Genomic DNA, 15,007 nt, shown 5'->3' on the forward strand with positions numbered 1-15,007 from the left:
TTGGGGTAGATGGAGGGAGGGCTGGAAGACACCCCTAAATGTTTTCTGCTGTTCGCATGCTTATAATTTAGCAGATAAAATGAATCTAACATAAGTGAAGTGACAAGTTAAAAAAGAAAAATAAAAAATGTAGAAACTCACAAGCACATGATAAATATGTGGACATTTTAAATAAGTTTTGTATCCAAGTGCTATAAAAACCAGGGAAAGGTACAATTTGTATTGGAAAGTGCCTTTGAAGAAATAAATACAAAACATATATTGAAAAATACCTGGGAAGAAATGGATGCAGGTTGAACTTGCCAAAGGGTCAGCTATGTATTAAGGTTTAGGGCAGTGCTCACCATGCTGCAAGACCCAATATGCTGGAAAATTTCAGAACCTTACCTGGCTGCCCCCAAGTGAGTTTTCAATGTCATGTTGCCATAAAAGAGTTCTCAGTAGAGATGGAGTTTTAGCCGGCTGCCACTGTCCCCTTGCCCAGCCTGTCAATGACCTATATCCAACACTCTGTTCTTATCATTCATCAGAGAGACCCTGAGAGTGAAGGAATAACGTAGATTCTCATATGCAGAATGCCCAATCCCTGGGCTACAGGAAAATACCAAGCACATTTATTGTTCAGGCCACAGGGAGAGAGATCTCAGGTGGAAGTAGGCAATGGGAAATGCAAAATCAGAACAGCAGTTAAGGATATTAACAGGGAACTCAGAGAACAAGTGGATGTGGCTTTCTGAACCTAGGAGTGGTTAGTTGGGGGAACTCAACACCTGTTAATGAGCAACCAATTATTCACTAGTTTCTTTTTTCAATTCCAGGAATATGCTAAAATGGTAGGAAAACAATGAAGAGATATTTAAAAATAAACAGACTCTAAAATGTGTACCCAAATTGAGTTGTGCAAATGCCTTGGTTGGGTTGAATTTTGTAGTCATGTCATACGATAGCTACACATTTGAGCTCAGATTAAAGTTTACAGAGAAAACCAGAGAAACAATGAATGCTAGGATAGTATATGAACAGATAGGGGCTTTTTCTGTGTTTCTAATTTCCTTATTTTCTCTCTGTTCCTATATCTCAACCAGTCTGCCCAAAATATGAGGCACCTACTCTGTTGACCATTTTTTATTATAGATGGACTGGACATAATTCTCAGTTGAAAAACACTTCCCTGAGAAACCTTGAATAAGCAAGCCACTCTTGTGCCTGAATAGTATCACAGCCTATGGAGGCATTGGAACAAGAAACATGTGTAAAATATAGACCATGCAAAAAATACAGAACAAGGGCTCTGCCCAAATGGAATTAATAGATAGCTGGAGATGTAGTATCTCCTCTGACCCAAGTGTTCTGTAACCTACGTCATCAAGAAAGAGTGGAATGGGTACAAATTCCACTGAAAAAGTGAAACTGGTAAACATTCATAGAAAAAAGATTTTTCCTAATTTTTCTTGAATTTTTTATGTGATCTAAATATTTCTAAAAATCTATTTGTATGTGCTCAAATATTTCACTAGGATACTTTTTAAAACAAAACTTTTATTATTTCAAATTGGTTATAAATTCATAGCACAATAGATCTCTATTATTATTATATAAGACAACAGAAAGGCATGGCCATTGTGTTTTTATTTTTCCCCTTGAAGTCTGATCAGAATTACTTTGTAAATTATTCACGTATTTTACCAGGACAATAAAACAGCATCTCTTTCTACATGAATCTCATTATTTGCTTGGAGTTAAATGCTTTGACGACATGCAGGGCAAGGTACCTCAAGCTATGAATAGTGTTTGGTTCATCCTGTTCTGAAGTACGCAGCATAAGCATAACAGTTGCATTAGAATCTGCTTCATCTGCATCCATTATATACAAAACATAACCTTTAAGGTATGCCAGGCCCTCGGTAGAATTGTGAGGTTGAATGGACAAGCTTATTTATCTCATGCCCTCGTTTTTTGACCATCACTATCCAGCTGCAAACAGAGGCAGTCTCTCTCCTATTCCCATTTATAAAATAGACTTCTGACACCCAACCTACCATCAAAAATATATAAGTCCTAGCATTGGTTTATTTATTAGTGTCCTTGCTTTTTGAGACACCTTATTGAAATTAACTGATCCTGGCTAAGACTGTTTTTTTCTGTCATATTCTATCTAACATTTAACCATTCGAGTCACACTCTACTAGGAATTAGGTAAGTCAGTGATATAAGGATGCATGAAACATATCTCCTGTCCTCAGAGACATTGACAGTCTTACAATCCATATGGAAACAAACAAATGCATGTAAGAAATGGAACAAATGGTTTGAAAAGAGAGGAGGGCAGCACAGAGAAATAAATGCGTAATAGGGGAGGAACGTGGAAGTAGTTACAACCAGGAGTGGAAACCACTTTTCAGTCATGACTGACACTACAGTCTTCCTCAGGTCTTGGAGGCAAGAGAGAAGTGCTTTAATTTAACTACCACCGTATGAGCTTTGCAAAGGATTATCACATCTTACACAAGACAAAGTGCCTGACAAATCTTGAAAGAATTATTATACCAATGAGAAGAGGCTATAAGGGAAGACCACCAGATATAGGTGGGTGGAAGATTTCCTCCCCCCAAAAGTTGGCATACTTCTGAAATCACACGACTTTGTTGGTTTCTGCACGGGACAGCCCTCTTTTGCATAATCATCTCTGGAGAAAGTATGAGTCATCACAAACTCTTTGAGATCCTTCAGGACCTCATTCAACCTGGCTGTTGCAGAATATCCTGAAAACAGGCCTATAGTGGCAGGCACCAACCTGTGCCTTGGAGGACATAGTTTTCCACCATTCTCAGCCAACTGGAGTCAGCATCCCAAGCATGATTTTGACTTTCCTCTCTCCAACCACAGACAGAAAAGAGCCACAGTCTCCAGCTTGTCTAGAAAGAAACTAATGCCCCCAGCTAAGGATGCCCTTTATATTTGATCATTCTGGATCTGCTCAGAGTTTTTCTCCAAGCATCCCTGTGTGTGTTATGCATGCGGAGAGAGAGCATCTTGTTTTTATGTTGTCTGTAATAAATTATAAGTGTAACAGCGGGAGCTTTTTCAATACTATTTGTAAATGCAGCCAGAGGCTATTAAGTGATTGGTGTATCAAATAAATATAATTAGTAAATAGCAAAATAACATGTTTTGTAAACTGCCTTTGGAAATATGTGATTAGACCAAAGACAACGATTTCTGCCAAAGCTTCTAAGTGTTTCCACAAGATACCAGGAAAATGCTTTAACAATTTTCATAACAACTTCAAAAAAATGTTCATGTAAACCTGCTAAGAAGGTACACAGTGCTTAGTCCCAGCTCCTTTTGAACGCTTCATGTTGAAAATATAAGCATGGGTGTGTGCTTAAGTGTACATCGTAATTTTTCAGCAGGATTGAAATGTGCTTGATTATTGACTATAAGTTTTTAAATTGGCATTTGATGAAGTTAAAAAGGAGTTATAAATATAACTCCAAGTGCAGAGTGCTCTCAGGCTCTAGAGTTATTCTCAATTAGTAACACTTTAAATTATTCCAGCAAGTCAATCAGTTTGGAGGGAGGTGAACTCTTCCTGCCCTTCCCTCCTGGCGGCATTAGGAAAGGGGGTTTGCTCCTTAATAGCAACGTGCTATTTCCTATTGTCTGGCAAAGGACAGGAGTCATGCCCCAAACCCATTGATTCTTCCTCCAATAGATGCTTTATGTTTGCCCCTAACTCATATTCCCTTGTCTCATACCTAATTTCTCACATCCCAGCCTCTCTCCCACCTCTGCATTAATTACTCATTTTTATATGTGACTTCCTGGTAAAGAACCTCAAATGGATGTCAGTGCATGTGCATCAAGCCCCAATTTCAAACCCTAGCCTAGCTTTAGAGATTCTCCAAACATTTAGCCCCACCCACAACTGTATCATTTAATCTTCTACTAATCCCCAGTCAAACCTTCTCCTTTCCCAGTTAGGCCATTCTTTTTAGTGTCCCATTCCTGCACTCATGTGTCCACCCTACTCCAGGCACGTCTCCCTTCCCCACATCATTCAGGACGCTCTGCCTGCCTCCTCTCTAAGGCCTAGAGATGGTCCCATCAAGTCAGATGTCCCCACCCTACTTCGAAATTCTAAGGTTGTATGGTCTGTTCTGCATCTCTTTTACATGTTGTTCCTGTATGTGTGGCTTTTTCCTTGTCTGCTGAGGCAATGCCAAGACTGATGCTGAACAAAAGACATATAAATAATAATAACCACGACGAGGAAGATGATGATGATGATGACAATGATGGTAGCTAACATGTCCTGATTCTTCTTTCATGTGGAAGCCCTGTGCTAACTAATGTTAATAAATTATTGCATTTAAACCTTTTAACAACTACATGGGGTAGATACAATTCAATGTACCATTTAAAGCATGAGAAACTGAGGCCAAAAAATGTCAATGTGATTAGCTGGTCAATCAAAACTGAATTTCAAAGAAGTAGGTATACATAATTACCCTGGAGCTATTTAATAATATAGCCAGTATATACATCTGGCTTGCTTTCAGCATTAGATGGCTCTGAATCCTATAATCAGAGCATGTGACTGAGTCTGATGAGCATTCATTTGCTCCCTTGTTCATTCAATACACATGAATTAAGCCCAGCCTGTGTGCCATATGCTCATTTCTAAGTTTGGGGGGGATTTAAAAAAATCAATAAAATATGGTCCTTGCCCTCAGATAGCTTACAGTCTTTGCATTCCATGAAATTATATCTGCAGTCTTACTCCCCATAAGCTGTAACCTGGGGAAGAATAACATGCAATGCTAGAGAAGGAACATTTTTAAAACAATTGAGATTCAACAGTTATTTTGGAGGTTTGATAAGCCATGCCTGACAGAGAAAATAATAATGAGAAAGGAAGGAAGTGTGTAAAGAAAAGATAGATTGGGCAAGTGACTGCGAGAACTCTAATAGAAACTTCTGGAAAACCAAAGACCAAGTAAAAGATTTCTAGAAAAAAATCATCTCTGGCCCCCTGGGACAGGATGCTAAAGCCCATATTTATCTGTCCACAGCAGAGGTATGAATGCCTGCAAAGACCTCAAGGCCAGATCCAATGAGACTGTGCTTCTTGTCAGTCTGGGGGCCTCTGGGGATTACTTTAATACTGAGCACTTAGTCATCATGTCTGATGGCTTCGGCGGCCTAATTTATCAAGGATCTATAGTTAAATTTAATTTTCGTGTGAGTGGAGGACAGCCATGGCAGCCTGGCTCCTTGTTGCTGATCTGCCCCTGTTGATGTCTTCTGAAGTGGAAATGATGGATGCCACATGTTCTGGCTGTGATTAAATTTGCTTTGACAAAGCAGCATGGAAATCTGATTTTCAATAGACTTCTGCATTCCACCTAGTGCTGAGTAAACAGATACGGAACATAATGCGCGCATGGCTGTCAGGCCGATAGCTAATTCATTGTGCCCATCTAATCAGGCTGTCCATTAAATTATTATTTGTCAATAACATGCAGGATCATTTTTTTGAAACTCTGAAGAATGAGAAGCTTGTTTTTAAGTAAATAAACGTGAAAGGCTTGTCAGTGTCCAGGGTTTTCTTTTCCTAGGAAGGTCCAAATAACTCATCAGTCTCTCTACGTCTCTACTCCCCTGAAGAATCAAAGCACCATTTAAGAAGTTTTTAGTTTCACTTCACTTGGCTCCCGTTTCAAATGCAAGCAACATCATCCAATTACAACAGAGAATGAAGCTACAAACATTGACACTTTAGCTCCCCGGTTTCTCTTTAAAGGAGAATGAAGCAGAAAATCACATTAAGTATGCATCTTATGTTAGAGCTTTTAACCTCCTGCCTACAGATGCTGTGTAGACCACCTCCTGGAAAAGGCTTCCACGAGGAGGAAACACGGAGAGAGCTGTGTCACCAAGCAAGCAAAAGTGGCCGAGAGCGTGATTGTTAATGCCGTCCCCCTGCCATCCTCTTTTGCTCCATTAGTGGTGTCAGTACACAATCTGGCATCCTTGTACTATTAGCAAAGGTCCTCTTTGTGACCCTGGCACAACTTTTCCCCCTGAGGCCCCATTCCCAAATTCAGACCTCCACGCATTCGGTACTTTTTACTTCCTGAAGTTCAGGACAAGCTTTTTCTTACCTTCTCCAAGTCCTTCTTAGAACATCTTGGGCTCTATGTGTGTGTGTAAGAAACAATAATACCTGATTATACTAATGTAGATACCTGGCCCTAGCTGAACCAATAAATGGCTCTTTGCAGGGACCATGAAATGAGAATACAGAGACCAAGCCATTAATCTGGGGGAGCTTTGCTGTGAGGTTCCATCAACTGGGGGATGAGGGCACCATTTCAGGGCATTCAGGACAGGCCATGTAAAAGTGGGTTCGTGAGTACAGAAACTGGTCAGGGGAGGGAAAAATACGATGATGATAATGTGGAAGGTGTGAAAGGCATGCATTTTGAGGTGAAAAGAAGATCCAGGGGAGAAAAGAAAGAAAAGGAACATGTCAATTCCCATTTCCTCTAAGCCTTATTGTAATTTTTTGTTGTTGTTGTTGTTGTTCTATGAGGTTCTTCTGAGTGCTTGAAATAAATTCCATTTTATTCAAGTTAAAAAAAAGGAAAGAAACAACTATTCCCTCTTTTTAGATACCTCTTATGTCCCACAATACAGGAATTTCCCTCTCTCAGAAGTTTCAGGGAATCAACATTTTCCTTTTGAGCCTTCTTCTTACCCACTAGTCCCATGATCACCAAAGTATTTCCCGACAGAACCACCCGAGCTCCACTGTTTCATTACTCCTAAAACGCTGAGAGTGTGCACCACACTTGCACATCCACGCTAGTTGAAAGAACTTCAGCAAGTTCTTAAACTCTGTAAGCCTTGTATTTCTCATTGAGAAAACTCCATGTATATGAAGGTACAGTTGTGAACATTAAATGGAATAATGTATGCATATAAGAAATAACTATTCCCTCTTTTTAGATACCTCTTGTGTTCCATTCATACAGGAATTTCCCTCTCTCAGAAGTAGCAGGGAACCAGTTCTCGGTTTTCTCGCCATAGTCATGGCTACCTTCCCACGGAGAAGGGTGACTGCTCACAGAGGCCTGGCTGTTCTTTGCCCACCTGGGATGGGCCCTACCCCTGCTAGGGATGGCGTGGGGCTGGGGTATCTGGGATGAGCATAGCTGTTACTTGTCTACTCTGTTGGCCTCTGGAGGGAGGTCTGTTTTGTTCAGGAGAGAAGGAGAAGGGATCCCATATTGACCTCAAATCCAAGCTGCGTGCTTCCTCCAGCTTTACCTGTAATAAAACTAACATCGGACAGTTGTATTCATTTCTCAAAAGGCAACGGACTCAGGGAGAGAGATGGCAGGAATTATTTCTTACATATATTGCCCCAATAACGACGACTGTCACGCATCAGACATAGATAGGATCCACCTTATCTTTTAGTTATCCAAGAGCATGTTGGATGCATGTTGCCTATGTTAACACTCACTTCTCTCCTCTGCTATTCTAGAGGTTTCTGATAACAAGGCCAAGTGCATCCAAGGTTTCTCAGTCTCAATACCTTGAGGAATCACATGAACCCAAGAACAATGGAGGGAATCAGGCCGTGAGACTTAGAACTGATCACTGATCTTCAAGTTTACTATTGAGTAAATTTCTAGTGGCTTTAAAAGTGTGTCCACCTCCAACTATTTCCTAGTAAAGAAACAATAAATTCATAGTAATTCTATGAGGTAAGGAATGCTGGCGATGATTGCTGCTACCACTGTCTTTGTCTCATTTAGCCTTCACGACACCCCAGGTAGACAAGTAGGGCAAATAAAACTTCCGTTTCACACGTAAGGAAACTAAGTGTCATAGATATTTGGCGATTTTTCTCAAGTTTACAAAACTACTAGGATCCAAAACGAGAAGACCCGGGCTTTGTACCACTCAGTCAAATGCACTTTTGAAACCTGACTGCACACTGCCTTCTCACTTTATGTGTGAGCAGGAGGACAGGATCCCTACAGCAGCCCCCTGTGTTCTGAAAACATCTTGGATTTCTCGGGATAAGCTTTCTTTTCAGCTTCTGTGACCTCAGGCCACTGTGCTAGTTTCCTTACTTAAAGTGCTTTGTTACCAAACTAAAATTTGGCATTGCATCCTCAAAGAAGCTGGAATTTCCATGTTGCTTGTTGGAAAGATGCTCATGGATGGGCTAATGACCCTGTCCTGACCAGACGGATGGTCCTGGCTGCAACAGCACTAATGAGTCACAGGCCACCCTCTGCCCTGCTGACCTGCACTGGGAAGATGTAGCTCAAGGTTTAATATAATTATCATGAATTGTAATTTATGCTAAGTAGCATCCAGCCAACACAAAGAGGGGATGTTTGCAGAACACTCTGATAAACTTTGGGCTTATAATGATGTTATAGTAACTACTTGGAAAAGAAACAAATATTTCACCACATATTTGAAAGGCAATAAATGAGCATCTGTAAAATATGGTTTAATCCAAGGAAAATCCCATTTTCCCAAATACCAATTTGTCAACAAACCAGGCCAATTTGACTCTCTCAGTGCCTGACTGTGGGGGACAAGTTGGGGAGAAGAGGGGTTTGCAAATGTTTGCTTTGCTACAAATAAATTCATTGTTTATTAAGAGAATAACTAGCATAATGATGAGGGCTGAGAGAATGGGGAGTGGAGGAAAAAAGTGGAAAGAGATAGCTAGAATATAGATTGGAGATGATTCTCTGAAAAGGAGGTGTTTATAAGCAATGAAGATTGCTCTAAATTATTATTACTCAGAGGGTGGTCAGTAGACCAACTGCATAGGATTCACGTGAAACTTGTCAGATAAGCAGAATCATCAGATCTGGTAAATCAAAATCTTCAATTTGACAAGAACCTAGTTGATTCTAATGCACATGACCTTTGGAGAATCACTCAGCGGAGACTGGTAGTATCAGATCTGTGTTTCAAGAGGTGGATGGTTGACTGACAACAGTTTGAGAAAATTATCAATAAGGAAACACCACAGCCAGGACAGCCAAAAAAAAAAAAAAACAAACAAACCTTTTACTATAACAGTACTAGGGGTTGATGACAAAGACCAAACTGTTGTTGGAAATGGAAAGGAGGGCATATATTTGAAAGACATATCAGAAATGAAACAAGAGTTATGGAGACTGATCAGCTAAGGAACATCTGTGTAAAGGAAGAATTAAGGGAATGTTCTCAGGTTTCTATCTTGGGTCATCTGTCAAATAGGGATTGTTCATCTTGTACTCCCAGAACCTACTGTAAGCCTGGCACAGAGAAGGTACACACTATATGTGAGCTGAATGACTGCATTTGCCATCTAGGCTGTGGGGTTTCAAATTGCCCATGAATCTTTAGGCATGTGAAGAGGTGTTTTGGGAGTTGTCATGGTGGGAAAGAGGAAGTCACATGGGCAGTGCTCCAAGTCCTCCCAAATTTAATTAGCACACACATAAAAATCCATCATATTTTTTTAAATTATTTTACAAATCTTGAAACCATACAACTTGAAGATCAGTGATCAGTTCTAAGTCTCATGGCCTGATTCCCTCCATTGTTCTTGGGTTCATGTGATTCCTCAAGGTATTGAGACTGAGAAACCTTGGATGCACTTGGCCTTGTTATCAGCAACCTCTAGAATAGCAGAGGAGAGAAGTGAATGTTAACATAGGCAATTTGCTCTTGGATAACTAAAAGATGAGGTGGATTCTATCTAAATTCATACTAAAAACAATTCAATAGAAGAAAGCCATTTATATATACAATGTGATTTATCTATAATATTAAAAAATTAAAATCATCTAAATGTCTCACAAGCAAAAATCATAAATGAAATTATGGCACATTCGTTCTGTAGAATAATATGCAAACTTGAAAACGACAGTTATGAAGAGCAGGCCTCAAGCATAAAAGACCACTGAACAATGAAGAATATAAAATGTAAGATCACCATCGTGTCACTTATGTAAATTCATGTATGTATATGATCAAAAGGTAGAAAGGCATATGGATAAATAAGAAGGAATTTGAATATTACAGACATCTGAATCATCAGTCAATTTCATAAGATCTACCTTCTAAATATATTCTGAATCCAATGCATTCTTACCATATCTACCACAAGTACCCTCATCCCAGACTCCATTTCTCAATTTGAGCATCCCAACTGACCTCCATACACTCCCTCTTGCAATATATTCTTGTTTTCCATAGATACAGTAATATTTTAGATATAAATTAGGTTTTGTATTACCCCATCCCTAAATTCTACCTATCGCTTTGCATCACACTTAGAATACAATACAATCCAAATTTCTAACTCTAGATCAGCAGCCCTCAATTTGGCCTCAGGGGCTCTTTAAATTCCTAAAAATTATTGAAGTCCCCAAAAACTTTTGTTTATGTAGGTTATATCTATTAATACTGTCTACTGTATTTAAAATTAAAGCTGAGAAATATTAAAAACATTAATTTACTAACTTGTTTATAAATAGTAATAATAAACCCATTTCATGTTGACATAAATAGCATATTTTTATGAAAGAAAACTATACTAACCTCCCGCAAAAAATCAGTAAAAAGAGAGCCATTGTTTCATATTTTGCAAATCTATTGTCTGGCTTAATAAAAGACAGCTGGATACCTCCTTCTGCACTCATTCTGTTTTGATGTGTTATTTTAGTTGAAGGATATGAAGAAAATTTAGCCTCCATGAATATGTTGGCAAAGGCAGGGATATTTTAATAGCACTTTCAGATAATTGTGGATATTTTTCTTTGGTATTCTAGTACCAAAAGTGGTCATGTCTTCACAGTTGTATGCAGTATGCCATCTGAAGCTTTATTAATAGACCTTTTGTATTGTGATGTAGAAAATATGTTGCTCTATCTTGCACTTTGAATTAATCTTTTACCCAGAGATGATTTTTGATATTATGCGCTGGTCATTGGAAACTATTGGTTCACTGAGTTATGCAGAACTTTTAAATGTTAGCATTTTTCATTACATAACATCAAATAATCACATTTGTTAATATAGCCACCGATCTCATCAGTAAAGTCTCTAAGTACTGGGCACCTGTCTAGCTTATGGGGGCTGATACAGGTTTCCCAAAAAGTATTGCTTGGGGCGATGGATACCCCAATTACCTTGATTTGATCATTATACACTGTATTCCCATATCAAAACATCACATGTACCTCATAAATATATATACCTACTACGTACCCATAATAATTAAAAATATATTTTTAAAAAAAAGTTTTACTTTTCTCTTGAGAGCTAGAAATTTATCATTAGCAACAAATACTGTCATCTGTTTTCCTTGAAGTGATCAGGCTCACTTTCAAAGTGATAGGTTCATTTTTGAGAAAATGTCTGCTAAATACCTGAGTCTGAAAAGCCATAATTTGCAAGACATTTATTTCAAGTAAAAATGATGTTCCACAAAAATCACTGCCAGTTAAGCTCACAATTCAATTGCCCCAGCGCTTCTCCTAGGGACAGACATTTATTTGGGTATGCAGCAGAAGTACTTAACATGTACTTCTCATTTCATTAACAAGAATGTTAAAAAGATGTGTACTCACAGCTCAAGACTTTATGCAATTAATAATCTCACTGCTTTATCAAGGTCATTCTTAAGTGAACCTGGCATTATGTGGACTGGTCTTGAATAGCAATGAGAAGAGAGCGACTCATAGAGTTTAGTGTCCCCGCCTAAGAGGCACTAGGGCTCCACCCTCGCCTTCTATCATCAGTGCAAATATTAACACAGTAAAATGGTTTCGACCTTGAGGATGCCCTTGGCAGGTCCTGAGATCTCCACGGGTCTGTGAATTACACTTTGAGAACAACTCTGCCTACCCCTTCACACCATCACCGACTACTCTCCCACCTCACTCTGCTCCAGCCCCGTGGGCTTTCTTGCTATTTCTCCAACACACTGAGCTTGTTCCTGCCGCAGGGCCTCTGCCTCTGTGGTTTCCTCTGCTGGTGATGCTCCTCCCTGAGAAGTTCACCTCGCTTGGTCCTCCTCCTCATTTCCAGTTTCTGTTTGAGTGATATCTCCTCCAATGCGCTTTTCCTATCTCCTTGTCTACAATAGGCTCCATCCCTCCCAGCAGAGCCTCAGGGAACTCTCTGCTCCCAGACTCTGCCCTAGTTTCTTCACATCACTCATCACTAACTAGAATTACATACATATTTATTGGTTCACTTGCTAATTGTCCGCTTCCCTCACTAAAATATAAGCTCCATGAGAGCTAAGACATTGTTTCACTTTCCACTACAGATCTAATATAGTACTCAATAAATACTTGCTATCTGAATAAGTTAACGTACTTTAAAAAAAAAATCCCTTAAATGCTGTTGCTATGTTATTTTTAAATGAGTCTTCTAAGTCAGTGCTGGCCAACAAAAATACAATGTGAGCCATAATGTAGTTTTACATTTTCTGGCAACCACATTAACAAAGTAAAGAGAAACAGTAAACACCACTGAATAATCTAACATAACTCAATATATCTAAAATATAATACTTTCAACATGTAAACAACTTAAAAATTATTGAGATGCTGTACTTTCTTATTTTTCTTACTAAATCTTTGAAATCCGCTATGCATGTTACATTTATAGAACATCTCCATTCAGGTTAGCTACATTTCAAGCACTCAATAGGCACTCAGGACTGGTAGCTCCTATAGTAGAGGGTGTAATCTATGGAAAGATGGAAAGAACACTAGATCACAGCATTTGCTTTCTTCCATACCTAATGGAAAGGAAAAAAATTATGAACAGTAGCTTGTAATAATAATAACAATAATTACCAGTATCGACCAAATAAGGGAAGAATCCAACTCAATACCATGAGTTTTGCAAAAATTGTAGCCATGAATGATGCGGAAGATTTTGTCATAGCTCCACACTTCTAGCTATCCCCAGTCCAACTTCTACAAATGGGGGTAGGGGAAGAAGGTGAGTCACCAATTTCCTGAGAATTTCCATTGATACCTCCTAATTTGGAGAGGATGAGAACAAGGAAGTGAGCCCAGCCCTTCACTATCCCTGCTGGATCTGAGCAGAAATAAAATAAATTAGAGGGAATAATTCTAAGTCTCCACACAGCACCCAGAGTGACCTTTCTGAAATGCAATTCTGATCATGCCACACACTTATTTGAAATCCATCGCTGGTACACCTCATCCTCAGGATGAATTCCAAGCGTGTCGGCCGCACATCACACAGGCTCATTGTGATGGGGGCGTCTTCTGTCCTCCCCAGATCTTCACCCACCTTTGTCTTCATCTTCATCTTCCCAGGTGCATCATACACTTTGACCACACCAAACAAGGTGCAGTTCCCTAAATTAGGAATCTCTGTACCTCTAGCTGAGCCACTCCAACTGCCCAAAATATGTATCTTCCCTTTTCCTAGTTAACTCTGAAAATCCTCCAAATTCAACTCAGCAACCTACTGAAGACCTTTCCTCTTCACCCAGTTGGTCTAATGATACATCCCTGTGTTTACACAGTGCCTGGGAACGTCTGTAGCTTACACATACACAGTACAATAACTGTGGCTTTACTTGTATACCTTGCTGACTAAAGTACAAAGTTGAGGTCAGGAACAATGTCTTTAGTTGTTTTATCACCAGAGCCCAACACAATGCCTGCTTCATAGTTTATACATTAAGTAGCTACAGAACAAATGAATTCATATGTTTAGACTTGCTGTCATTTACTGGTTCTCATCAAACTCATAACTACTACATACATTATAAAAGAAACTTGACAACAAAACAAAAACATTTTAACTAGGCAGAATAATAATTTCATTTGATTTTTTTTCAAAGTCATGGATTACATCAGAAATAACTAATAGCGATCATTAAAGATTTGAATTTGAATATGTTATGTGCATTTGTGCGTGTGCGTGTGTGTGTGTGTGTTGAACACTAAATCATCAGGAAGATGTCCAAAGCTTTTGCCTCAATATATTGTTAGTGCCCAGTACAGCCTGTTGGCTGCAGAGGTAAGAACTGATCTCCCTGGGGAAGCACCAGAGCAGCCGCGTAGTTCAGAGTAACCAGGTAACCAGGAGGAGAGGGGAGTGAAACAGACAGTGGATGAGTAATTATAGAAATACACCAGTCCCTAACCTGCCACCTGCATCCTGGCAGGTGCCAACAATGAGCAGCTCAGAATTCACCTCTAGGCAAAATCAACTAAGTAAACAACCTCCCAACTCCCGCTTTTTTTTTTTTTTTTTTTTTTTACAGAAATTAAGTAATTTGCCTATGGAAAACTACTGTGGGTAGAGAGAGGGATTGAAAGTCAACTTGCTTGTCTATTTCACATCCAAACACCTTAAATTTAACTGATGCTAGAGGAAACATCATTCAGGTAGCAAAAGAAGACTTTAATGAATTATTATCCTTGTAGAGGTAGGTTCAGAAGGTATTACCATCAAATAAGAATAGGATGCTACGAGAAGGACTTGTATGTGAACAAGAAAAATAATATAATTATCCTTTATAGTTATAGGTATATAATCAACAAAATAAAAATTAAGAGTTAGAGATGACTTTTAGGAAATTTCCTAGAGTGGAGACAGAAGAAAAGGAGACATTAAACATGAGATCAAATTTAAGGAAGCAAGAGATTAGATTTAGGAGGGCCAATGTGGGTTTTCTGCTGCTATAACAGAATAGCACAGGCTGGGTAACTTATAAAGAAAAGAAACTTATTTCTCCCAGTTCTGGAAGCTGGGGAATCTCAGAGCATGGTGCTGGCATCTGGAGAGGAAGTTTGTACTGTACCACGTCATGGCAGAAGGGCTGAAAGCATAAGTGAGTGCACAAGACAGAGAGGGGGACCCAGGACAGGACTCACTTCATAACAACACACTCTTAAGATCACTAAGCTGCTCACAT

The 15,007-nt window shown here is 39.2% G+C and overlaps 1 protein-coding gene across 1 annotated transcript in view; it reads right to left on the minus strand.

Annotated features, from left to right (window-relative positions):
- Nucleotides 1-15,007, minus strand: part of HS6ST3 (heparan sulfate 6-O-sulfotransferase 3) — a 679,279-nt gene that overhangs the window by 261,075 nt on the left and 403,197 nt on the right. The gene's annotated exons all lie outside the window — the stretch shown is intronic.

Source organism: Microcebus murinus, chromosome 13 (assembly GCF_040939455.1).
Source record: "Microcebus murinus isolate Inina chromosome 13, M.murinus_Inina_mat1.0, whole genome shotgun sequence".
In the NCBI taxonomy this organism is placed as follows: domain Eukaryota; kingdom Metazoa; phylum Chordata; class Mammalia; order Primates; family Cheirogaleidae; genus Microcebus; species Microcebus murinus.